Raw genomic sequence first — 26983 nt, 5'->3', positions numbered from 1 at the left:
TGTTCAAACAGGTCAAATCTCCCCACTCTATGCCCCCCAGTAAACATGGTGAGTACATCTCTATTTTGCTAATGCCTTCTTTTGAGTGTGTGGAATGCAAGGGTGCCTGATCTTGAGAAAGGAGTCAAACAGAAATGGAAGCCACATTTCGGAGGAAGAGACAGTGACCAGGAAGAAGGCGCTGCTCTCCTTCAGATGAAGAACAGGCAGTGATGGATAGAGAAGGGGCACATTTCCCCCTTTCTCCTTTCTTCCCCCTTTCTCCTTATTCTCTCCCCCACCCCACCTCAGGTTCTTATTTTGTTTACTTACTTAGTTTGATTCATGCCATCTCTTTGTTTGTGAATGAACCTCACATTGACAGGGGAGACTTGCTTCTCTTGGGTCTTTTGGGGGTTTGTGCTGGGGTGATTTAGTTCCCATGAAAGGATTAAGGATTCCTTTGTGTTAGCCTAAAGTCAACACGAGGTCTTTCTTTGCCTTTTGCTTGGGAAGCTGTACACAAATAAGCTTCTTTCTTTCTTTCTTTCTTTCTTTCTTTCTTTCTTTGCCAATGGCAGATTACGATTTTGCTCCTGATTTCCATCAAAATGGTGACTTTTCTTCTCGGCCACCAGAATTTCCATCTTTGTGCCATTAGGTAATTCCTGTTGTGTACATGAATGACCAGGAAAGAATCCATGAAAATTCAGGTGCTTCAAAATCAGGCTGACTCCATTTTTACTACCAAGCGAGATTAAGAGAAGAGAGAGCGGCTCCCCCCCTTTTTTTCAAAGCATAAGGGAGCAGTTTTGTTGTAAAGGATTAGAATTCCAGTTGTCAGGAAGCAAACCCAGGGGGAGATGTGCTTCTTCTTGCCTTCCATGGGTAATTGCTTCCAGGTAGGTGTAGGGGGCTTGGAATGGGGTAGATATTTGTCTTGCAGTTTTCAGCTCTCTTTCTCTATCTTCTCCTATCCCCTATTGCATGGAGAAGCTTGCAGTTTGTGTTTGAAATTCAAGGCCTCTTTGAGTTAGCTTTTATGTCCAGAGGTAAGTAAAACAGCCACAGGAGAGATCACATTTGCTATGGGTGTTTAATGAGAGTACAAGTCTTTGTTCTTCTTCTTTTCTTGACTGATGGCTTAAGTATGCGTCTCTTTCTGCTTTAGATCATAGTAACATAAGAAATGCAATGGTCCGTCTAACTCAGAACTGCCTACACCAGGAGTGGTGGCTAGCCTTCAGGTGTTGTTGGACTGAAACATACCTAATCTATCACATATGTCCAGTGCTCAAAAGCTTAAATTGGCTATCCCTATGCTTTCCAGCCAGCTTCAAGGTTCTCATATTAATTTATAGGGCCCTTAGCAACTTAGCTGCAGGATACCGTAGGAACAAGCTTATATCCCTGCTTGGTCTTTGAGGGAGTCACTGTTAGTGGTCCCCCGTGGCTCATTTCCACCAGGAGCTGTGCTGCATTCAGTATTGTATGTCCAGTTTTATGAAACTCCTTTCAGATAAACTGCTAGCACCTACTGAATGCCTTTTCAAAATCATTATCCCAGCAGACATTTTAACTGTAGTCTGATCTTACAATTTTAGCTGGTTTTTGTTTGCATCGTACCAAGTTTCTTGTATGCCGCTTAAATACCATCATAATTAAGTGGTATATAAATTGTCAACATAAATCACCTCCCATCATCCCTGGCCAGTGGCCAAGGTGACTAGGGCTGATCAGAGTTGGAGCTCAACATCTGGGGAGCCATGAGTTAGCCATTCCTGGTGGTTGCTCACTGTGTTTGCCTCTATATAGTTCCATCCTTATTTCAGACATTGTGATACTTTGATGTATTGTGATGTTTAGCTGGTGGTACATCGTGATGTTGAAAACCAGATGTTGTCGAGCTCTACTCACTCTCCAACATTGCAGAAGGGTCTCTGTTCTGTGCTGAAACATACCTTCCAATACCTGCAAGTTTTCTTATCCTTGTTCAGCCTAAACTGCAGCACTCTTCAGAATGTCTTTAGAATTTCATCAGGTGTGGGGCTTTGCTTACCAAGGTGTCCCCCCTTCCTAAGTTAAAAACAAACCCAACCTTTTCTTCACTGTGGCCAACCAGATGCATGTGAGATGCTAGAGAGGTCTTCTACCAAGTGCCTGAGATCAGTGTGTTCATTGATTTTGTTTTTAAGGGAAGTTCTTCCTTTTATCCCCACCTACAGTGTATAATCTCTGTACATTGGCTGCAGCCTTTTATACAGCTTGCCTAGTTAAATTGTTGTTAATATGATTTGCTGAAGCTGTGATTCTTCTGGATTAAGGGTCACCTTGTAATAATATTATATATAGTATATTGTAATAGTAATACGTAGATAACATTATCCTCAGTACTTTTAGCGGCTATGGTGCCAACTGGGAAGTCTGTCACCAGGGGCCTGCAATTCAATATGTAAAATGTAGCTTGTTCCTCTAGTCTGTTCCTCTAGACTTTGCATGGAAATTTGACACTTGGGGCATCCTTCAAGGTTTTGATCCAAATCATGTGGTGTCACTTTCTTTGGCGTAATTGAGTTCAAGTGCGGTGTCTCCGAAGCTGAAATAAACACCCTTCGATGTTTCAGACAGTTAAAGTGCAAAGCTCATGCATTTTAAATAAATAACTGGAGAGCAGTCTCTTAAACTGACAGCTCTGCTCTCAACTGGGTGAGGTTTTCGGTCTGTGTGCTGGGGTGCAGTTTCCCTTTGATTGAGAGCGTGTTTTGGTTGCGCTAGGGCTTTCTCAATGTTTGGCTTATGTTTACAGGAGGTTCATGTAAACTTTATGGATCCTTCTGCCCTGGTACATCAGCCATCTGTTAGCAAGATGCATATCCCAGCTGAAAGACAGAGAGCATTGTGCTGAAGGGGGTGGATCTTGTAGGGTTTGGATATGTTTGAATACTTCTTGCTGGAGGGGGTGACTATAGGAGAAGAGGATTGTTGCCATCATGTTCTACTGTGGGCCTGCTAGAAACCTCTGTCTCACCGCTATGCTGGGCTAGATGGACTTTTGATTTGATCCAGCAGGGCTCTTATTTGGGCTGAGGCCAAACTTGTGGGAACAGTCTAGCTCTTTTGGCTATGGTTTCAAACAGTGTTAGAAATTAGCCAGGCGCCGGGTGCATTTTGCATGAATCCAGTTGGGACCGCGTAGAGATCTCTGGATGCCAGGTTGACGACTGACAACTTCATTTTGCTGACTCTTCCAGCTTTCTTAAGCAGGCAAGCAGAAGAGCTTATTTATTGCTTTTCTATTCCAACTTTTCTCCAAGAAGTGTATGGTACACCCCTGCCTCAGTTGACCCCTACAATGACCCTGTCAGGGAGGTTAAGAGGCTGTGACAGACTCCAGGGTCACCCAGTGAACTTCATGACTGAGGGGGGATTTGAACCCTGATCTCCCAGGTCCTATTCTGACACTCTATCCATTATACCATACGGGCTTCTAAGAGTTCTTCTGCTTTTGGTCAACTTTATAAATTCAGTAGATAAATATGGGAAAGCCAAATGTCAAGGATGTGAAATATTTCCCTTTGAATTCCTTTGAATTTGTTTGATTCTGGATTGTTTTATTAGATGTTTTAATGTGTTGTAAACAGCTTTGAGATTTTTTCTGTAAAATATAAAGTAATAATAGAAACGAATAACAATAAATGTCATTGTTAGAAAAGGGTGCCTAGACATTCCATTGCAGCCACCATAACCCAGGTTTAAGGTGCCATGTTGTGATTAGCTGATATATACAGTATCTGAATTTCTAACGCTGGTTTCAAAGTACTGGCAAATAGGAGGAGAGTCTGATGGAACAGAGTGGCCTTAATGGCAAAGGGCAGGCATTATGGGATGGAAGCCTTGGCTTCCATGTTACTTCTAACTATAGCTGCATTCGCACATGGGGTTCAGTGTGTTAGATTTCCTAGTTATAATGCTAGTACTTCAGCCCTGGTTTCTGACATTCCTTTCATACTTCAGTAGCTTGTTGTATTGATTTACAAAACCCTGAACAATTTTGGGTCAGGATATGCCAGGGATCACCAAGATCATCTGCAGGAGGATTGCTGATCACTTTCCAAGCTAGTAAGGTTCATTTGATATATAAAAAACCCGAGCCTTTAGTGGTATTAACCCAATATTGTGAAATGCTCTGCCAACAGAGATTCAACAGTCACCTTCTGTTTCAGATTTAAAATGCCACAGTGGTTAATTGATATGTGTTTTCAACGGTCTATTAATATTTTTTTATAAATAGATACATAGAATGTTCACATACGCATACTTTAGTATTTGCAATTTTGTACACGTTACTTGAAGCTACTAACATTAGTTTGACCGAAGTGTGGGAGGCAGTGGAAGACAGGCGTGCCTGTTGTGCTCTGGTCCATGGGGGTCACAAAGAGTTGGACATAACTAAATGGCTAAACAACAACCACAACAACAACCACAACAACACGTTACTTGTTTGGAGAAGTATGGATTTTGAAGGGTGGCTGTATTCCAACCCTGGGATGTGTGAATAGGGTTAACTACAAACTTAGTTGAACCTCTCCCTGCACCCACAATCCTTATTCACGACCTTCTCCTGTAAAGACTGCAGTGGATCTCTCAACCTAGCAAATTGCTGTCCTCTCTATCCATTTCACAAAGGTTTTATTTCATCTAGTTTCATGACTGGGCATCCATTGTGAGCTCTCTCATTCTCTCTCTTTGTGTTTTAAACTGTGTCCTCTTCCCATGCTGAATTCCTCAACTTTGGAAGCCAGCCACTTGGCCAAACACACTCAGGAATTGCCAGATGGATTCAAACAGGTTTTTGTTGCAAACTCCCCTCCCCCCCTTCTTGCTTGTTGACATCTTCTTTTTGCCATCAAAGAGACCATCCTGGATTGTTGCACTTTTGAGAACTGTGCGGCCTGGAAGCCAGAGAAACTCGAGAGCTCTGTGGCTCAGCTTCACAAACGTCAAATTCTCTTGGAATGGTAGCTGAAGTCCAAAATGCCTTGGCAACGGCACTGTTGGAAAAAGAGGTCAACTGGAAAGCCAGAAAACCTTAGCCAAACAAATTGCTAGTTAGGACTTGCAAGGATAACCGGTGGTTAGCAATGCTCAGGTGGAGTGCGATTATTTCCTCAATGTAACTTGAGAAGCTTTTCCTTTGATTTGCTTCTGTGCCTTGAGGGTTGTGAATGAATGAAGGTCAGAGAGGTTTTAATTGTGTCACACAGATGACTGGCCCTTCGGTGGCAGGGCAAATGACTTTGCATGGAAGTAGCACCAGTGACGTTGCCAGTTAAAGGGAGCAGGTGATATGAAAGACCTCTGTCCCAGGACTTGGAGAGTCATGGGGGAAGGGCCATGGCCCAGTGGTAGAACATCTACCTAGGATGCAGGTGATCCCAGATTCAATCCCCAGCATCCTCAGCTATGGCTGGGAGACGCCCAAGCCTAAAATCCCGGAGAGCCTCTGCCACTGCAGACATTACTAAGCTAGAAGGACCAATGGTTTGACTCTGTATAAAGCAGCTTTCTGTATTCATACATTCACTGTCAATCAGGTTAGGGTAACCTTCTCAAAACTGGTGTCTACAGCTTTCATCAGCCCCAGGCACCATTGCCAGTGGTCTGGGATAATGGAAATCAAACAACATCTGAAGAGCACCAAGTTGGGAAAAGTTGGAGAAGGCAATATAGTGGGGTAGGAGAGCTTTAAAAAAATCACATCTGACAACCAATGGACCTTGGGTTTCAGATAGTATATGGGTAGATGAGTCTTAAAAGCCCAGGACACAATTTTTCACAGTCCTCCAACAGCTATGGTGGTTCATTTACTAGAAACAAATCATTTAGCGCTAACTCTGGAAGTGTGTGCAGTGGTACCTCGGGTTACATACGCTTCAGGTTACAGACTCCGCTAACCCAGAAATAGTGCTTCAGGTTAAGAACTTTGCTTCAGGATGAGAACAGAAATCGTGCTCCAGTGGCGCGGCAGCAGCGGGAGGCCCCATTAGCTAAAGTGGTGCTTCAGGTTAAGAACAGTTTCAGGTTAAATACGGACCTCCAGAACAAATTAAGTACTTAACCCGAGGTACCACTGTACTCGATTCTGACCAAACTAAGCCTCCTAGAGCAAAATATACATCAGGACATGCCCCTTTGGCTGCTGTGCGAGCTGGCAGATCCATGGGGCACAAATGCAACTGGACATTCTGTTTTGGCACCCTGAACCCAGTTTCCAGGCACCATGTGGCACCTACCATTCCTGTCCCAGATTTGAACCCTGTGTTAAAGCCACTTTTGGGAAATCTAGTGGAAGTTTAGGGCTCATTTCTATGTGTCTGAGAGAAAAGGTTGCAACTTCCTTAACTTGGAAAATCATGAAAATTTTGTATTGATGATAGTTTGGTTTTTTATTTATTAAATTTCTATACCGCCCTTCGTCCGAGGACCACAGGGCAGGTTATAATATAAAAACACAAAAATACATAACACAATAACAAATGAAAACACTGTCCCCCCAGTTTAAAAGGTTGTAGGTTGTTTACTTAGCCAAGGCCTGGGAGAAGATGAATATTTTTGTGCTAGAAGTTCTGACCACTGAAAATTCTGCTCTGCTGCCCCCCGCTTTCCCTGGTTCCTGAAATTTGTGCTACGAGAACCAAAAACTTCATTTCTTCAAAACAAATGATTCCAAATGCTAGATTCTATGCTTAGTAGGGAGGGGAAAAGCTGTCATTTTCAGCTCTCTGTTCCTCAATTTTCTAAGGTTAAGTTCAGTTCCTTGCAACAATTTGTGATTATTTTTTTAATCCTCGTGAAAATTCAATAGGATTTTAGTATGATTTTTTCCCCTGAATGACCACATGTTTTAGTATGAAATTTTGACTAATGATAATATATACTTTCTTGCAATAAATTTCCCCTAATACAAGGAATTGTTTATGTTTTGGTTTTTCTACCAATATATCCATTGTTGTGCCTTTCCCCCGCCCCCCACCAATATATTCATTTTTGCCAATAATGTTTGGCTGTGCACACAATTCATATCAGCGCACATTTCAAAGGAGAGATGTGTTTCATTTTGCATATTGGTACAAGAAACGAGAATTCAGGCGATTCTCATTAAAATGCTAACCAAATGGAACTACTCCTCCCATCCCTAGTGCTCAGTGCTGAATTCTGCACTTGTAGGGGCTCCTTGTACTACAGATCATTTTGTTTTGACTTTGATTTCTCAGCACTGCTAAAAAGAGTTACTTCCTGGGGGATGGGCAGTGGAGGCTAGTCCATTGGGGGTCCTTCTCTACCAACCTCAGCCTGCCCTCAACCAGCCCTCACCTGTCTCCCATCTTACTTGCAAACCCACTCAGGAGGTAACTGAGCATGTCAGCTGCCCTCTCAGTTTCAGTGTATAAGTCAACAGGGAGAAGGATGGGGACAAAACTAGAATTAGCCAGCTCTGCCTGACGTTGGCTCTCGCTCCACTATTGGGAAGACTTCCTGCTTTCTGCCCCACCACTCCAATGGGCAGCATCCACCGCTGGTGGAGGGATCATACTGGGAATTATCAACAAGGGATGGACCTTACAGTTTGGCAAGCATGGAGCAAGGGGAGTATTGGGGTGCCTGAGCATCTGTATCTAGGAACCTGCTCTGTGTGAGTAAACTTCCTGCACAACTGTAAATCATCTTAAGCTGATGTGGGATGTGAGATGCTACCTGGGCCTTAATAAACACTGATGCAATCAGGGCTGATGTAGATGGATACCTGATAGGCCATTCTTGCTGTGATAGCCACTGTTCGGGGATGATGGTAGTTGTAGTTGAACATCACCAAGAAGGGTACAGGTTGCTCATCCCTGCTGTACAGAATTGTGACCTTGATAGAGAAGTAATAAAACTCTTTATCTGTGAATTGCTGACAAAATACTAAGATATTTGGGTCTTCTCTGCCTTGGTAGTAGTACAACATTTAGTCAAGCTTGTGTGTGTGTGTGTGTTTATGTATCTATACTACCATGAAGATTTTGTGAGAAATGGATGTTGTGATATCTGTTCTGATTTCTTAAGAATTTGAGCCTGTTGATTTTAGCCAAGTTGGTCTAATCTACTGCCAGCAAAAAAAAATGGTAATATTTACTAATGCATAATTTTTTATCTGTCCTGACGGCAGTGTTTATTTAAGAGATTAAGCTTTTATTTGACTTTCTCAGGAAAGACTTATCAACACCAGATTTTGTGTCTGTCTGTACAGAGTATAAACATTCTGAAAGCCCAGCTCGAAACATGATTGATTTATCAGGGTGCATCCAGATGGCAATTCCCCAAGTGGCTTATTCAGAGCTGTAACACTGACAGGATGAGAATTATCTTGGAGAGCGGAGGACATCTTGCTCTTGGGCCTAGTAAGCCTCCTCCTCTTCATGAACCCACAAGGATTTCCTGTCCAGGTCCCAGTGAAGAGCCTATGAGACAGGATGCAGCAAAGCAGGCTAAAGGTTGCCATGCCCTCATGGACTCCTAATTTGCCTTCCTGCTAGTGAAATTCCTGGCTGGCTACTGTTCAAAAAAGCAACTGTCAACTGCCCTGTGATCTTTGTGATGAAGGATGCAGGTGGCGCTGTGGCTAAACCACTGAGCCTCTTGGGCTTGCCAGTCGGAAGGTCAGCGGTTCGAATCCCTGCGACGGGGTGAGCTCCTGTTGCTCTGTCCCAGCTACTGCCAACCTAGCAGTTCGAAAGCACACCAGTGCAAGTAGATAAATAGGTACCACTGTGGCAGGAAGGTAAACGGCATTTCCATGCGCTCTAATTTCCATCACAGTGTTCTGTTACGCCAGAAGTGGTTTAGACATGCTGGCTACATGATCCAGAAAGCTGTCTGTGGACAAACGCCGGCTCCCTCGGCCAGAAAGCGAGATGAGCGCTGCAACACCATAGTCGCCTTTGACTGGACTTAACCATCGAGGGGTCCTTTACTTTTTACTTTTCTAATGTAAATCTAAACCTAAACAACAACATGGGACAGCTATATAAATTAAGCAGGTAAATAAATATGGGGAAAGCAAAATGTCACTTAGAGAAGGATCTGAAATATTTTCCTTGAAAGCTGAATTTGTTTCATTTTGGATTATTTTATTTGATGTTTTAATGCAGGCATCCCCCAGCTCAGCCCTCCAGCTGTTTTGGGACTACAACTCCCATCATCCCTAGCTAACAGGACCAGTGGTCAGGGATGATGGGAGTTGTAGTCCCAAAACATCTGGAGGGCCGAGTTTGGGGATGCCTGTTTTAATGTGTTTCAAACTGCTTGGAGATCTTTTTCATTAAAATATAAAGCAGTATAATAACAAAATTAACAACAGCAACAAATCTCATTGGGGTGGGGGGAATGGTTGTTTAGACATTCTGCTGTGGTGACCGTAACCTAAGTTTAAGGTGCAATTAGCTGATATATGAGTTTCTAACACTGCACATTTGGTATCATTCAACACAGAGGTTGTTATGTTCATAAGCACACACACATCACTTGCACTTAAAGCGGCACAACTGCCATGAAATCCTGGCAGAATTTCAGGATTCATTTCTTTTAAGGTTATCAGTTTTTACTTTTTGAAATGTTGATTTTGCGGGATACATATAACCAGCTGGAAATGTGTTGATTTGTTACTTGCCAGTAAAAAAATGTTGTTAGTCATTAGCCTTTTTTTTTTGTTTTTTTGTTATCTAACTGCAGTCCTATGAATACGTACTGTGGTACCTCGGGTTACATACGCTTCAGGTTACATATGCTTCAGGTTACAGACTCTGCTAACCCAGAAATAGTACCTCGGGTTAAGAACTTTGCTTCAGGATGAGAACAGAAATTGTGCGGCAGCGGCATGGCGGCAGCAGGAGGCCCCATTAGCTAAAGTGGTGCTTCAGGTTAAGAACAGTTTCAGTTTAAGAACGGACCTCTGGAATGAATTAAGTACTTAACCTGAGGTACCAGTGTACATACTGTAGCGGGTCTTTCTGCCCTTACCATTTAAAGCAGTTGACAGGGTTTGGGGAGATTTTTTTTGGCATTCTGTCACACAACATTCAGCTAGTCTTCCAGAATAATGTATTTAGAGAGCAACATGCTTCCCACCCCCACCCCTTCTACTGCAAGAAAGAAAGGACTGTTGCAAAAGATCAGGAATGGATCCTCAATATCTTCATTTGTGACACATGTGTACAAACATCCTCCTGGTTTCTGTGTGGAGGCATTGGTGGCTGATGGGTGTGGCTTGGAAGACACCTGCTTTTGTCCCCAAACCCTCTGGATTGGTGAGAGCTATCAGTTGGCAACCTCAGTTAGGAGGAGAAAATTGGCTGGTAGAGACAATAATACTGAGTCAAAGCACTGCCCATGGCAGAGAACATGAGCTGCAGACAAAATTCCATCACAACAACCTGTTTTGCCATGGCTCAGGTAGACATTGAGTTCCTCCTCTAATCTCCAGAGTAGAATTCTGGAACCCTAGGCATTAAATACACCCCCCAAAAAATGCAGCAAAAAGGCTATCTTATGCATGCTCATAACTCTGACATTTACTGGCTGGAGGAACACAAGGGTATGTAAGGGGTGACACCATACCCACAGAATCTTTCCCCATAGATAGTAGGCACAACCTACTATTAGTGTGGAAAACCCCACCCTTGCTCTCTAATAACAGTGACAGGTGATGAAATGTCCAGGGTATCAGTTACAAAGATCAGACATTAACTGTATCACTGTAAATAGTGAGTGCTTTCAGTGGCACTTAACTCCCGGGTCGATGTGTTTATAGGATTGTGGCCCACTTCTCCAGGAGTAAGCCCCTTGGGAGTAAATAGATCACACTGTCTGTCATTTGTGGGCCTTTTCATGTCTAACAAGAATAACAGAAGCTATTCTTCCATTTGACAAAGCCTTCTTCAACTTGCTTGGAGGCAATCTGCTGACTGGGCAAGTGGCTATTTGCAAGCCTGAACTAGCACACAAGGCTGTTTTTTCCAAGCACGGACATGGGGAAGCCCTCATATTTTGTTGATGGACAATACAAGTTCAGTATCAGCTTGTTCATTGCACTTTCAGCCCATCTGCCTCCATCAGGCAGCATCCATTAATTGAGAATCTTGAAAAGAAATGGAAATAGAAGATAAACATGATTTTTATTTTATTTTTTTTGTTTTAACTAATTCTAGTTAGCTAAACTTTTGGCCCTGAAGGCAGTGCAAGAGAGGCTGTTTGCAAACCTAATGCCATGTGACCTGTGGGTATAAGGCAGTATAATAATAATAATAATAATAATAATAAGGAAAATCAATCTAATAATATCAGAGTATGGGCTGGACAATGGACTGTGTGTGTTAGGAAGGTTGTTGCTATACTAGGTTGGAATAGAGATTTGTACCAGAATACCTATGACGGATCATGTCATTCCTACATTATAGTGAAAATGTTTTGGGTTTTTTTTTTTGAAAAGGTCATTGTGTAATGCAGCTTTACCTTATCTCAGTAGTGTATAGAGGCTTGTTGGCCAATGCGCCTTTTCCTGCCAAAAGAAAATAAATCGAATCAGCTCACTCATGATAGTGTGCACTCTTCTAACTCAAACTAATTGGTTTCCTAATTGATGTTTGTTGAACTTTCTCCATTTCATTGAGTGATTAGGTACAAAAAGCTAACAGTTGACATCTGTAGGCGCTTAACTGGTGTCTGTAATTACTGTTAATGTTAAATAATTGTTAGTTAATTGGAGTGATAGCTGACTGAATGCAATCCAGATTGAGAAGAAGTTTTTAAAAAAGCTACTCCAAAACAAACCCAAGACCTAGTTAAATAAACATACCTCTGTGCTACCCGTATAGAAAATATATTTCCACAGGGAAAAGAAATGCATGGCCTCCCATCCAGACAGGAACAGCTCCCTGTGTTTATGAAAGAAACTGAAAATAGCTTTGACAGTCACAATCTTTTTCTTAAGCCATGACTATCCACCTGACAAGCCAGCTCTAGGATAGCTTAGCTGGTAGAGCATGAAACTCTTAATATCAGGGTTATGGGTTCAAGCCCCATGTTGGGCAAAAGATTCCTGCATTCCAAGGGGGTTGGACTAGCTGATCCCAGTGTTCCCTTCCAACTCTACAATTCTATGATTCTATGAAACAACTCAAACAGGCTCACATATGCATACCCTGGCAAGGTGACAATTCAGAGTGATTGAAAATGTCAAGTATGGATTGCATCATTAAAACGCCTGTAAGATTTTTCACCCCAATAGGAGCATTGCAAGTTGCCTTACACTGGGTCGAACCATTGGTCCATCTTGCTCACTGTTGTCTCCCTAGGGTTTCTCAGTCCTATGTTGAGACACTAACAATTGAATCTGGGACCCTGTGCATGAATAGCAGATGTTCTACTACTAATCCCATTTCAGGCAATCACGTGACTTGGCACCTCTTCCTTCTCTATACTAACCCTCCAACTGAAATGTGGGGGGTTAGAGACACTGGGCAGCGGGGAAGTACCCTTGTTAGCTGTAGTTGCTGCCTTGTGACCTTTCTCTGAGCTTCAATGGAGGTATTCAGACTCCTCCAAGCCCCAGCTATGCTGCCTCCTCCACATAAGAGAAACCTCCCTGCATAAGGATGGAGAAGGCCAAGGACCCTAACGGCCCCATCCAAACTGGAGCCCCTTTTTGGTGAAAACAGAGAACTGATTATAGATCTTCTGAAACTTGGGTAGTTTGGTCTTGAGTCCATTCGTTGTAAGCAAAGAACACATTTGTCGCCTGCTAAGGGTTCTGCGTAACTCAGGACTTTGCAAATTGCTTTGTCAAACCCTGCAAATGATGTCCCACTATCTGGTTTATCTCTTTATTTTGAAATTAGCCTTTATTTTATACCATGTGGATATGGGATTGGAAGGATAACAGTCTTTGTCTTTGCTTCCCCCTCTTACTGTCTTTAAAAATATATATTAATATCCTTCCTACACACCATAGTTGTCATGGTGGCTTATCCTTGCCAGCAACTTTGACTCCTCTTATCTGACTCGAGCCCACTAATTTGCCATCTGGATTTTTTCAACCCCTTTGCTCATCCCCATCACAACCTGGCCTGATCAGCAGCCACCTGGGGACCTCATTATACATTGCTGTCGCAGTATGGGCCAAAAATAGCATTTGACAAAGTGTGCTGAACCCCCTTCAGCCTCTAGATCTTTGACAAACAAATAATTGGGTGCATCACACCTTCGGCTCGGAGGAGTTTCTGACAAGGATTGTGGGCTTGCCGATCGCAACAGTCAGCTCACTCCTGGTGCATATCAGGGTGAATTGTTTGAAGAGTCGCTGGTGCTGACATCCCAGAATGACAGCCCTAGAAAACAGGATCCTCATTACAGTACATGCAGAGGCAGGTGTCTCTGGTGACATCTAGCTGTGCAGCTGATTTCCTAGAACAGATGTTGAGCTGGGAGAGTGGGAGCAGTTGTTCCTTTTTACAAATGTGTTAGGCTAAGAACATAAAGCTTCTCATTTCCCTGGGTTGTTGTTTCTTTAAGGAAAAGACAAGGGAAACAGGTTGCTGTTGTTGCTGCTGCTGCTGTTGCTTACGATTTATAACCCTTCCTTCCTTCCAGTGGAACCCAAGGAAGCAAACACATAGAATCATTGAATTGTAGAGCTGGAACGAACCCAGGAATCATCTAGTCCAACCCGCCCCCCCCCCGCCATGCAGGGATCTTAAGTAGATCATACATGACAGGTGACCTTCCAACCTCTGCTGAAAAACCTCCAAGGAAGGAAGGTCCACCACCTCTTGTGAGAGTCCATTTCATTGCTGAACAGCTCTTGCAGTCAGAAAGTGCTTCTTGGTGTTTAGTCGTAATCTCATTTCTTGTAACTTGAATTCATTGGTTTGGGTTGTACACTCCGGAGCAGGAGAAAACAAGTTTCCATCTTCCATAAAACTTGGAAAATATCTTAAAACAAGATCCAGACTGGGGAAGAGCTCGTCTTAAAGGACTTATTGGGTTTTCATAGAATCGGTTGGAAGGGACCACGATCACCATCTAATTCAACCCCCTGCAGTGCAGCAATCTTATGCCCAGTTTGGACTCAAACCCACAACCCTGAGATAAAGAGCCACGTGCTCTACCAACCAAGCTATTCAGTAGGCACTGAAAAGGCAACAGAGATGGCAGCTGTCTGATGTGTAACTGGATGGAGTTACAATTTAGGTGCCTAACTGTTGGATCTGCAAGATGCCTTCACTTGCAGAGCACAGCGATCAATTGGGTATATAAAGGGTGAGGTGATCTTTCAGGTCACTTCCTATGAAACATTTGAAAATGACTTCATAATACAGTAGGAACATATCCAAGAGCCATACCAACTGAGATTAAAAACAAACAAACCCTGCGCTTGTAGAATGTCTTCGAAAGATGCCAAAAAGACAATATTTTAAATGCATTTTAAACTGCATTTTAAACTATATTCTAAGATATTTTAATCAACTGTATTTTTTTGTTTTTTTGTTTTTAATGTTTTTGCTGTATTTATATTCAGTGTTAGCTGCCCTGAGCCTGGTCTTGGCCGGGGAGGGCAGGGTATAAATAAAAATTTATTATTGTTATTGTTATAGGGAGATGGTGTCTGGCTGATAAATAGCAATTTATAGGTCACTGTGTAGCTGAAGTTCTCCATGCAGCTTACAGATACAAAGGCAAACAACCCAAAACCAAAACAAGAAAGAATCCAAATTCAATTAACACATCACCGTTACAAAACCACAGCTTTAAAACAGCGGAGGGGAAGAAAATCCAGAAATCTAAACTGAATTAAAACGATATAACGTAATTTGAAAGGACTTCAACCTATTTTTACAGTTCCCTCATCTCCCCACCATCCCGGCTCTGAAAAAGTTATTAACGTAGGCACCAGGGAGGGGACGTTGCCAAAAATGCACTTTCGTCCATAGCATCCTCCTTCTGTACTTCTCCAGGCAAAGGGCACTTAGAAAGGATGGACTTGGATCGTGAGATGAGTGTTTTGTCAGGTAAATGTGGGAGGAGGCAAAATCTTCTCATATAATGCAAATGCATGGGCTACATCTCTTGTCTTATGGGCACTGCAGAACTTTATCGAGAGGATGTAAAACCATTATTTATTTCTACAGCTCCTTGTTCTCTCTCCCTCTGCCCTCAACCTTACTTTGGGATTAATTGCTCCCTGTTTACATTTCTTCAATACTAGGGTTTGATGGGTGTTGGAATAGCTTTAATGTTATGATTGTTTTATCACTTGTGCAGTTGGCACTCTGGGATCCTCTAGGAGCAAAGGTGGGATATAAATTTAATAAATAAAATTAATAAGGAGTGGTGGGAGACTAAGAAAATCTCCCTGCTGAGGTTGCAGATGTTTGATGATGATATGAAGTTTAAGCTTGGTGGCAGCTGCCAAGATCAACAGTGGCGCTTAATGCCACCTTGCCTTATCACCGTGCGTGGGGCTTGACATCTTCTCGGAGCCATCCTACGCACCCTCAGTCTCTTCAAGAAGATTAAGAGCTTTCTCTTGCCAGCCTGACAAGGAGGGAAGTGTGGAGGTGTGCGTGTATGCTAAATGCAAAGCTAATGTGGCCTTTATGAAGCAGGAGGATTAGGCTGGTAAGTTTATACAAAGCCAAGGAGATCTTTTTGCCAAACGAAATGTGCAGCTGAGAAATATAAGCGGGAGGTCGATTGACACCTGAACAGCCAGGAGGGAATAATTAGGTATTTGCTATCTGTAGCTCCCCATGGCCTCTAGCAGCATGTGGTTTTCGAATCATTAATCCTATTTGGGGTGTGTGTGCGTTTGTGCACCTATGTGGTGGATGTCTTAAACATAAATTTGCCATAACTTAGCTGTTTTAATGCCTCAACTATAGTCAGGAACAGTGGTACCTCGGGTTAAGTACTTAATTCATTCTGCAGGTCTGTTCTTAACCTGAAACTGTTCTTAACCTGAGGTACCACTTTAGCTAATGGGGCCTCCCGCTGCCGCCGCGCCACCAGAGCACGATTTCTGTTCTCACCCTGAAGCAAAGTTCTTAACCCGAGGTACTATTTCTGGGTTAGTGGAGTCTGTAACCTGAAGTGTATGTAACATGAAGCGTATGTAACCTGAGGTACCACTGTAGTTGCCTTGCAAGCTTTGATGGTGGAGACCAAGCTTCTAGTCCTGAGTGTTTCAGATGCACTGTATTAAATTTATTTATGCCACCCCCTAGCATAGTGTTCTGTAGGTGGCTTACAATAAATATGTAAGCACACACAAACACACACACACACACAGCGCTAAAATGCAAAGTAAGATTTTTTTAAAAGAAAAATGAATGCTACATGAATATAAGGAAAAAGAACATGCCCTCAGTTTAAAAACAGATTTTTATTTTATTTTTTTTAAAAAACCAACAACACAGAGGTCCATACCAAGATTTTATTTAAAGGTCTGGGCAAACAAAAAGGTTTTTGCTTTGTAGGGATGGAAGAATCCAGCCATTTCACCCATTTTTCCAGTTGTAAGTTCATCTCTCTGCATTTCCACACCAGTCTGATTTATTTATTTATTTTAAAAGTTTATAGAACTCATGGAGATTCATCAGCATTTTAGTGTGAAGTTCTCCTAATATACACTTGTTTGAATGCAAGTTTGCCTAACACACATTTTTGCAAGGCACTTTCCCCTGTGTTATTTTCACTAATATATTCATTTATATGCACCTTTCACCCTACTGTATGCATTCTTGTGCTCCTTACGTGGCCATACAGCAGCATTGCAAAATTTGGAGAAGTGCAGATTACAAAGGGCGACTGTGTCTTGGTTCTCATCTTGTTTAGGAAAGGGTGAATTTGGTAGGTTCACCTTTTAAATGCAAACCGAATCAGATTTCCCCCGCATCCCTATCAACCTAGTACCAAAACGATCTCAAAGATGGTGCCAGCTGAATCTCCCTGAGAAGGATGCCCTATAACCAGGATGGCGCTACTGAAAAGGACCTCTCCCTAGTGGTTACCCACTTCCCTCTATGTGGCATTGCAGGGGGTTGGACTGGGTTGGACTGGATGATCCTTCGGGTCCCTTCCAGCTCTTCAATTCTATGGCTCCTGCCTTCTAGCCACTGCATTCCTATTGTCTTTGACTTCTCTCTAGAAGTCTGGGTGGGAGGCGGGGGGAATTTCTATATAAGCCTGGGTAAAATGTGCAGACTCTGGAAAATGGTGCAGTTTGAACCTCCTTCAGATGAAATTTTAAACTTCATGCCTTTGGGCTGCTGGAGGAGAGTCAATAGTATGAATGTGAAGGCATTGATTGTTTTGTTTGCTGTCAAGGCATCAGACGTGCTGATCTAGCTTCCCCGAAGCAAGTAAACTCTTGCCTTCAGTTACAATGAAGAAGAAATTGATGTCGTGAATAGATGCGGCAAGACTCTTCCGAGAAACACCTTTCCAGATCTAAAGATCTTCTTTTGAGGTCTTGTTGGGTGACAACTACCAAATATCTAGGAAGGAGAGAACTTCTTTGTGGTGAGACTTCGCTTATGGAGTTGTCACCCCAGGGAGGCTCACCTGGCACTTTTTCTGTGTCATTTTTCACAACAGGTGAATAGATTTTTATTCCTCCAGACCTTTTGCTATTTATTAATTTGTTTGCTGCTTTGTTTTTTTGGATTTATATCCCATCTTTTTGCCAAGGCACTAAATAGTTTGCATTTTTTTACAATTTACAGTTTTGCACTTCTCCTACCTCACTCACCAGCAGTTAAAAATAAAACACAAGCAACCCCACTACCAGCCTTCCTCCTTCCTTCTCCTGGGGCAGAATCGCATCCATTGACCCATGGCAGGGGGGCGGGGAACCATCTGACTAATGCAGACCCTGATGGTGTCTCTATCTGCCTGCCTTGCTATCAAGCAAACTTTTAAACAACCTTGTGTTCCAAATAAACCTTGGGCTCTCACTGTTTTTGGTGTTGTTTTTAACAAGACCATTGGGTTCCATTAAACATTAAGTTAAAGTCACTTAATGGTATGCCTCTTGCACTGATGAAATGTTGCTGAGCAAGATTGTAGTGCAACAGATTGCACAACAGGAATCAGCAGGTGTGCAGCAAGCTTCCTGTAGCATAAACTTTTGCTTTTCGTTCTATAAGTTGTTCAGATAATATTGTTGCTAGTGGCAGCTATAGAACTTCATGTAGATGTTGTTAACAGCCTTCCAACATCAGATGGGATATCTGTGTTGATCATTACAGGAGTGAAGGGGGTGTGTGAAGGGAAACCAGGGAAAAGACCATGAGTGTAATCATCAAATTGCTGCTAGCGAACAGGCTAGCACAGGTGTGAAGCAATGGCGTGTACAGTGGTCCCTCGGGTTAAGTACTCAATTCGTTCCAGAGGTCCGTTCTTAACCTGAAACTATTCTTAACCTGAGGCACCACTTTAGCTAATGGGGCCTCCTGCTGCTGCTGCGTCGCTGGAGCACGATTTCTGTTCTCATCCTGTAGCAAAGTTCTTAACCTGAGGTACTATTTATGGGTTAGTGGAGTCTGTAACCTGAAGCGTATGTAACCTGAAGCGTATGTAACCCGAGGTACCACTGTAGTCGGTAGGGCAACTAGGCTTGTCCCCTAAATGTTCCCGGTAATTTAGAGCATTAAAGCATTAAAGTCTGGTGCCGCCTTCCCAAAACCCAGGAAGCTTCTGCCTGGTTTAGGGAGGAAGGCATGATGGTCCAACGGGGGTCCAAGAGCCCTCCTGCCACTTTCCCAAAGCAGAATTGGGAAGGAAGCAGCAGGGCTCCAGCATTCAATCAGAACCCTGTTACCTCCTTCCCAAAGCCCAGAAAGCTTCTGCACTGCTTAGGGAGGGTGGCACAATGCTCACATGTACAACATTGTATGTGCAATGTTGCCCCCCCCCATTGCCCTCACAAGCTGGCACCTCTGGCCCTAAATGTTCCCCTACAAAGAATTACACTGCATGCCACTGGTGTGGAGAACCTTGGGCTCTCCAGATGAACTACAACTCTCATCCCCCCTGCCAAAGACTCTGTACCCCTGGGCTAAAGCTCAGGAGCAAAACACAGTCTTTGCTTCCCAAATGTTTCTGATTCAGTCCTTGGTACCTCCTGCTAAAAGCGTCTGAAATGGGCAAAGAACTCATTTACCTAAGACCTTGCAAAGACCTGTTGTGAGCAAGGATAGGCAAAACTGGGTGCCTCCAGCATCTGAGGCTGCATTCTAGATCACTTGCAGTTTCCAAACCATCTTCTAAAGCAAGTTAAAGGGACCCCTGACCATTAGGTCCAGTCATGACTGACTCTGGGGTTGTGCCGCTCATCTCGCTTTATTGGCCGAGGGAGCCGGCATACAGCTTCCAGGTCATGTGGCCAGCATGACTAAGCCACTTCTGGCGAACCAGAGCAGCGCACGGAAACGCCGTTTACCTTCCCACCAGAGCAGTACCTATTTATCTACTTGCACTTTGACGTGCTTTTGAACTGCTAGGTTGGCAGGAGCAGGGACTGAGCAACGGGAGCTCACCCTGTTGCGGGGATTCGAACCGCCGACCTTCTGATAGGCAAGTCCTAGGCTCTATGGTTTAACCCACAGCGCCACCCATGTCCCGCCTTCTAAAGCAAACCTACATACAAAACACTGTAGAAGTTATCACAGCATAGGTTACTGCAGCCAGGCTATCTCCGCTTTGACATATGCTGTCTCTTACTTTGCATATGAGATATTTTGAGAGTTGCTTGTTAGCCTGTGAAGTTGTCCACCTTCCCTTTTGGATGATCATGAATACTTGCTATGCATCAGGGACAGTTGATGCGATGATAGCCAAATGTTGTGGGCTACAACTCCCACCATTCCTGACCTCTGGTCAGGCTGAGAATTGGGGGCTGATGGAAGCTGAAGCCCATGTCTGGAGATGGGAGGCTATGTTTGCTTTTATCTAGCTATTGGGGGGATATCAATGGGAGTTGTACTTCAAAAACCTTGAAGGAGACCCCGTGGACTATATAGGATTTTGCACACTAAAGATCTGTAAGGCAAGCAGTGGCGTAGCGTGGGGGTGCAGGGGGGGCCGGCCGCACCGGGCGCAACATCTGAGGGTTAGGGTTAGGGGGCGCAAATCCATGGGTTAGGGGGCGCAAATCCATGGGTTAGGGGGTGCAAATTACTTGCCTTGCCCCGGGTGCTGACAACCCACGCTACGCCACTGAAGGCAAGCTTGACTTTGAGCTTTTCAACCATAACAGACTCTCCCCCATAAAAAAAGTTTTTATTTAGCTTTCTTTTTAGAGGAAGTTATTTCAGAAAACACCAATATCCAATATTGGATGCTTGCTTTAATACTTTCTGCTTTTAATGTGTGGCTTTCCCGCCCTGAGTTAGTAGCTCCTAGAATTAGGGCTTTGTTTTGTTTTTAAAGTACCACTTTTTGATTTAATAATGCGCTCTGTTTATCTGCATGTGGGGAAATGGCCCCCTTGTGGTTAGGAAACCAGCTGTTTAAAATATAGATTTGTCCAGGGCTGAGACGGTTTATGTCCCTCTTTCCATCTTCTCCCTCCACAGAGTGTCACAAAGAGTTAGGAAGCTAAACCCATACTGCCCATTTACTGTCTATCCCAAATGACAGCTGAACAAATTCAAGAAGGAAACAACAGAGGGGTATTATGTTCTTGGAAGGATTTGCACTCTAGGGAGCCAGTTTTTAGAGCAGAACTTGGCTGAAGGATGAAAAACACGTTGTTTTATTACCATAATTGATGGAGGCGGTTGCGTGTTTGCATTTCAGCAGAGGCTCCTGCAATGTCGGCAAGCAAAGCTCGTAGATTTTGCCTTCATGTGGCATTTCCAGCACACTTGGAGCCTGTAATCTCATTTCCCATGCTGGGGGAGCAAAGCGTCTTTGAGGGCTGTGCTGGAGGTGCTTATTATAACTTGGTATTAATCTCCTTTTAAAAATTGCAGTTCCCAGAGATGGCAAAATGGGATGTCTGGGAAGCTCAACAGTAGAGGACATGTTCTGCATGCAAAAGGGGCTGAAGATCGACCCCAGGCTTTTGCCGTTTAAGGATTTCTGCCAGTGTGGTTGGGAAAGACTAACCATATGGCAGGGTAGACAATGCTGAGCTAGTGGGACCAGTCCTCTGACTTGAGTCACGTCCAAACCACACATTTAAAGCACATAGCGTCCCCCCAAGAATACCATGAGCTGTTGTTTGCCCCCCTCTAAACTACAATCCCAAATATCACCTTTTGCACTGTTAAGTGGACAATTCAAAAAGGTTCCAAACAATGAATGAGTATATATATATATTTTTAAAATATTTTTTTTATTAGATTTTCCACAATGATAACACAAACCACAAAGCAAAATGATACACAAAAACAGAAAAAGGGAACAAAAAGGGAACAATAATAAACAGATAAACAATAACAACAAACTTAATTCTTCACAAATCCAACCTTTTAAACATCTTGGTTGACTTCCTCAAATCCCTCCCTTCTGAGTTTCCTTGTACTTAAAAGTAACAGCTTTCCAATATCATTATTAAACCAAAACAATTTTCAATTATAGTCCATCTTATTCACTTTTCTTAACATTCTAAATCCCATTTATCTAATTATAACTTAGTTTAATCCTAGGCCTATTTGTTTCTTTCAAGTAATTTCTAATTTTTTATATTACAATATTTATTCAAATAGTCCTTAAATTTCCTCCAGTCCTCTTGAAACTCCTCTTCTTTCTGGTTGCGGATTCTTCCAGTCAGGTCAACTAGCTCCGAAAAGTCCATCATCTTCATCTGCCAATCTTCCACTGTTGGTAGTTCTTGTAATGAATGATTATATTTGTGTGCAGTTACAACAACAAAATCTGCTGATCCTGTTCTTCTTTACTGTAATCTGTATAGTGATTGTAGTTCCACCACCCTCAAAGGCACACTCAGTGCCGGATTTACGTATAAGCTAAACAAGCTATAGCTGAGGGTCCCACTCTCCCCCAAAAAAAGCAAAGAAAAAAAATCTGGATGTACATTTCCAAAATATTAATATGCTTCTTCTTAATTGTATTTCAGTTCAACAATTACTTTGATAAAATACACATTTTGTTATGTGCAAATGGCTTTAGATACCTATTAGGTCCATAAATTAGCATATAACATATATTCAACACAAAAAACAGCGGCAATTTGTTGTTGACAAAGGACAGCTGGACATATAAAGGGCCCCATTACCTTCAGTAGCTTAGGGCCTGAGCAAACCTAAATCCAGCCCTGGGCACACTTGGTGGGGACGCAGGAGGGCGCCTTTTCAGTGGCTGCTCCCAGAATTTAGAACCTCCCCCCCTAGAGAAATTAGACTGACTCCCTCCTTGTTGCCCTTACAATCGTTTATTCCAAGAGTTGTTTCAGAACTGTTTTTTGTTTTTAAAGGAAAAGGCTTTTAATAGTGCTGTGCTGCTTTTACTACCTATATTTTAATAGATCTGTTTATTATATTGTTTTAATTCTATTAGAGTTTAATTAATTTTGCGTAATTATTAGGGCTGGGTGATATCAGCTTTTCAACATTGCAGTATATCGCCAGCCAAACAGCGTTCTGGTGCTATGATGTTGAAAAAACAAGCTATGTTGGCCTCAGCCTACGAGGTGCTGGGTGAAATTGCCTCAACTGCTAGCAACACTTGCTGGAGGAAGTCACTAGTAAAGGGACTTGGGAGCAGTGGCAGTTTCACCAGTGAATATACCGCTGAGTGACGCCAACATCACATTCTGCTCCTCATACAGGTCCTGGATGATATATTGCCCAGGCCTAGTAGTTATCCTTTATATGATTTTTGCTTTTTGTATTTTATCTGTCTTTTAATTTGTGTAAGCCAGGCATGTCCAAAGTCCATTTTGGGGGGCTAATCTGCCCCCCCCCCCAGCTGGTTTTATCCGACCCCTGTGGCAGTTTATTTATTGGGGTCAAATCCTTTTAAAAGCTCAAGAAGTTCAATACTGAAATAAGCTCAACAACTTTGGGGGTAAAATCGTAAAAAAAAAAGTCGGCCCTTATGCATGTTAACTTCATCAAATCTGGCCCTCTTTGAAAAAAGTTTGGGCACCCCTGGTAAGCTGCCTCGAGTCTCAGTGTGGGAAAAAGGTGTGATGAGGATGAGGATGATGATGATGATTTATGAGCCAAATTGAATTTTCTGTTTGAGCAGTAAACAGTTCAGTTTGGGCTACTTTATACAAAAGAATAACATCACCATTTAATAGACACAAGTTGGGATGAATGGATCAGTCTTTTTCTACTCCGTGTCATTTTCTTTTTCTTTCTTTTTTAAATGCTTTATTGGCTTTAAAACATAGCAAAGCAGAAAACCTCCATCTAATTTTCATGTGGGTTCATTCATAGGTGTGTTCTGTCTGGTTTGTGCATCATTCTGCATTGGGGGGGGGGGATGCACCTTATGCCCACAATGGCTCTGATCTCCCTCCCCTGTCTGTGGCAGTGTGCTCAATGTCGAAGGAGTCAACACAGGCAAGAGAAAGTACTTCTATACACAGTGCATTGTTAATCTATGGAATTTGCTGCCACAAGATGTAGTGTTGGCCCCCAAATTAAATGCCTTTAAAAGAACATTAGGCAGATTCGTACCAATGACGACGAGATGTTCTGGCTTCCAGGACCAGAGCCATTATGCCTCTGAATACCAGTTGAGGGGGAACCACTGTAGAAGAGAGTTATTGTCCCCATATCCCACCTGTGGGCTTTCTGTAGTAATCTGCTTGATCTCTGTTGAAACAGGAAGCTGGACTAGATGGGGGACGAAGCCAACTAAATCCCACTCACAGTAGGCCTATTGAAGCTAGTGGATCTCGTTTAGTTGTGCCCTTTCATTTCAGTGGGTCTACTCTGAGTAGGACTAACAATGGGCACAGCTCTCTGTCTCTAGAAACAGAAAAACGAGTTCCCCGTGAGAGCAGTCGATAGGGTTTCATTTACCATGTCCTGCTGCATGGTTTTCTTCCATTATTTAGAGACTGTGGCCGAAGAAAATTCAGCTGTTTTTAATAAAGTCTGATTTGCTCATTGAGCAATGCCTGGCGCTGCCAGCCAGGCTCCCAATTACCAGGGTTTTCCGTAATACAAGGCCTTCGATCCTGCTGAGGCCTGGTGAAAGGGGGTGCGGATGGGGGCTGAGGTCAATGCAGACTTTCCTGATCCGTAATGAATGTTTACCCAAAACGACAAGCGTAAAATGGAATCTTTGTACGGGCTGCCAACCCCCTTCTCATCGCTACACCTCCCCATTTTTACAGAGCTAATTTGAGCAAAACCAATATGGAGCTTTCCCTCAACATGTCTTCACCAATTTCAGCAGCCAGGATAAGTCACGAGCCTCTGGTAAGGTGACAGGTGGAAGGCCACGCTCCAAGTTTGCCCTCTGGGAAAGGAGCTTGGAAGCCTACACAAGCAAAACCTTTGTTAAAAGAACTTTAATAAATGGGCAAAGAAATAGCCTGTCTCCAGCACCCAATACCCATATAATCTGGTAAAAGGAACCAACGCTGCAGTTCTTACCCCCAGTCAAGTCCTGTTTGATGCTGTGATGCTCTTAAGTTGCTCCTAAATTTTGCAGTTTGGGGCTGCAGTTGAGAATTCTGATGACAGCGGGAGTGGAAATCGCCCATGTTCACTTATTGGTACCAGAAATCAATCCTGCAAATACAGCTGGCTTTCCCAGTAGTTGTTGCTTTCGGTTTGCAAAGAAAAAATAAGATTATATCTCCTCGCCCGCCATTTGCATTGTTTTTCCTCTGCATTGAAATGACTGGGATGGAATAACACAAGGACAATGTGGTTTTTGTACATAACAGCATAAGTTATGTAATTTTGCTGCAGCAGACCGTGCAATGAATAATGTGGTTTTTGTTGGGTGGTGAAGTGCAGTGGAATGGAAGCAGTGCTGCGTGCAACAAAAATGAGCGCAATGAAAAATGGTGCCTTCTACCAGATCCCCCTGCACCAGGCCCTATTGGAGCAAATAGATTTATATTAAATTATAAGTTGTTTTATCATTACCTTGAAGAAGGAAAGCTTTAAAGAAAAAATGTTTGAAAGATTGGAGTCTATGCTTCACATTCCTATTCAAGAATCAGACAAATATCTGGCATTTGAGAGAGACCAGGCATCTAACATCCAGGTGATAGTGGAACACTCTGTGTGTCAGGGAGTTCCACTGGAAAATGCTTTGTCCCTTTTTTTGTGGGGATGGAGGGAGAAAGTTTCTTCACAGGGGATTCTAACAGGAAGGCATAACTCTCTAATTATTGTGATCTCTCCCCCTCCCTTTCCTTCAATATTACAATTTTTATTTCTGGAAAGGTGGTTCTTGATGGCACTATGTACTGGTTGTTGCCCTCTGTGATTGGCATGGCATCCAGGGAAGTGAGATGCTGGAAGATTCAGGGCAGGCAAAATAAAGTCCTTCTTTCCACAGCACATCACCTGTGGAAATCAGTCCCACAAGAGGTAGTAATGGCTGCCGACTTGAATGGCTGTAGAAAAGGATTAGACAAAGTCATGGTTATCCATGTCTGCTAGCCAAGATCACAATGTTCTACCTCCACTGTTTGAGGCAGTGGTGCTTCTGAATGACGATTGCTGGAAACTGCAGGAGGGAAGAGTGCTCTTGTGTTTGGGTCCTGCTTCTGGGCAGCGTTCAAAATTAGTCATTAGGCGAATTTTTGCACCTGGCTGTTGGCCACATGCGACCAAGAGAAGATTCCTGGGTGCCTAACATCTCCACCATCTGGAGGTGCATGGTGGGGGATTCATGGATCTTGTCTGTTTTCACACACTAACATGCTTTAGAATTCTATCCATGATATTTTATCTGCACAATCAGGACGAATTTCAGAAACCCAAAAGTTTTATTGAAAAATACCACTGACCCCCAAATGGCAACTGGACATTCTCTTTTGGCAACTTAAACCCTGATTTAAGGAGCCATTTGGTGCCCAGCTTATATATCCAAGTTTCTAACACTGCTTCTGGGCTTCCCACTGGGAAATCTAGCTGACCACTGTGATAACAAGATGCTAAAACTAGATGGGACACTGGCCTGATCCATCAGATATTTCTTGTGTTCTCTTTCCCCTCCAACTACCTTTCTCTGCAGCATCCCCATCTTCTATCTCTTAGACCCCTATTTTTTTCTTTCTCTGCAGTCCTAAACACCCCTACATGGGAATGAAGCTCAAATAAATTGGACACACAATCAGATTTATTTCTGAATAAACTCACATTGGCAAAAGCAAACAAACAGATAAACAGGGAAATCCAGGAATCCTGACACTTTCCTTTTTAGCTGCATGCTTTCTATTGTGGCTCTAAGAGTAGGTGTTGTTTTTTTGGTGGTGATGGTGGGGGAATTAAATCAGGGAAATTGCACTGAGGGAGGAACTGGTTGCCAGACCCCTCTCAGCTCCAACACTTTGATTAAATTCAGATCTGGCCACAGCATCCTCAAAACATCCAGAGAGCTGATTGTGGTCATCTCCTTTCTTTTGTATCTAAGTGACCTGGACAGACCAAATTGCACTAACCCCCTTTGGTGAAGACAGTGTTACAGGGCAAATCTGGCCATTTTGGTTTCTCTCTGTTACTCGTTTTCCCAGTTCAATTTTGCAAATTTCCACATCATTTTGAGAATTACCGTATTTTTTGCCCTATAAGACGCACTTTTTCCCCTCCAAAAATGAAGGGGAAATGTGTGTGCGTCTTATGGGGCGAATGCAGGCTCCTTGGCTTCAGCGATAGCAACGCGAAGCCTCCGAAGCCTGCACTCCAGAGGCTTCGCGTTGCTTCTGCTGAAGCCAGGAGAGTCTGCTCTTTGAGGCTGGTGG

The 26983-nt window shown here is 43.0% G+C and overlaps 1 protein-coding gene and 1 long non-coding RNA gene across 6 annotated transcripts in view; one reads left to right on the top strand and one right to left on the bottom strand.

Annotated features, from left to right (window-relative positions):
- Window positions 1-26983, top strand: part of AUTS2 (activator of transcription and developmental regulator AUTS2) — a 685027-nt gene that overhangs the window by 625241 nt on the left and 32803 nt on the right. The window lies entirely within an intron of this gene.
- Window positions 10231-14051, bottom strand: LOC307204379. The gene is made up of 3 exons (XR_013833656.1): window positions 13842-14051; window positions 11530-11575; window positions 10231-10370 (listed from the first exon to the last, which is right to left on the bottom strand). It is a non-coding gene; the product is annotated as an uncharacterized lncRNA (long non-coding RNA).

This window comes from Podarcis cretensis (assembly GCF_951804945.1).
Source record: "Podarcis cretensis genome assembly, chromosome: 15".
Taxonomy (NCBI): Eukaryota; Metazoa; Chordata; class Lepidosauria; order Squamata; family Lacertidae; genus Podarcis; species Podarcis cretensis.
This window is presented reverse-complemented; position numbering and strand designations above follow the sequence as displayed.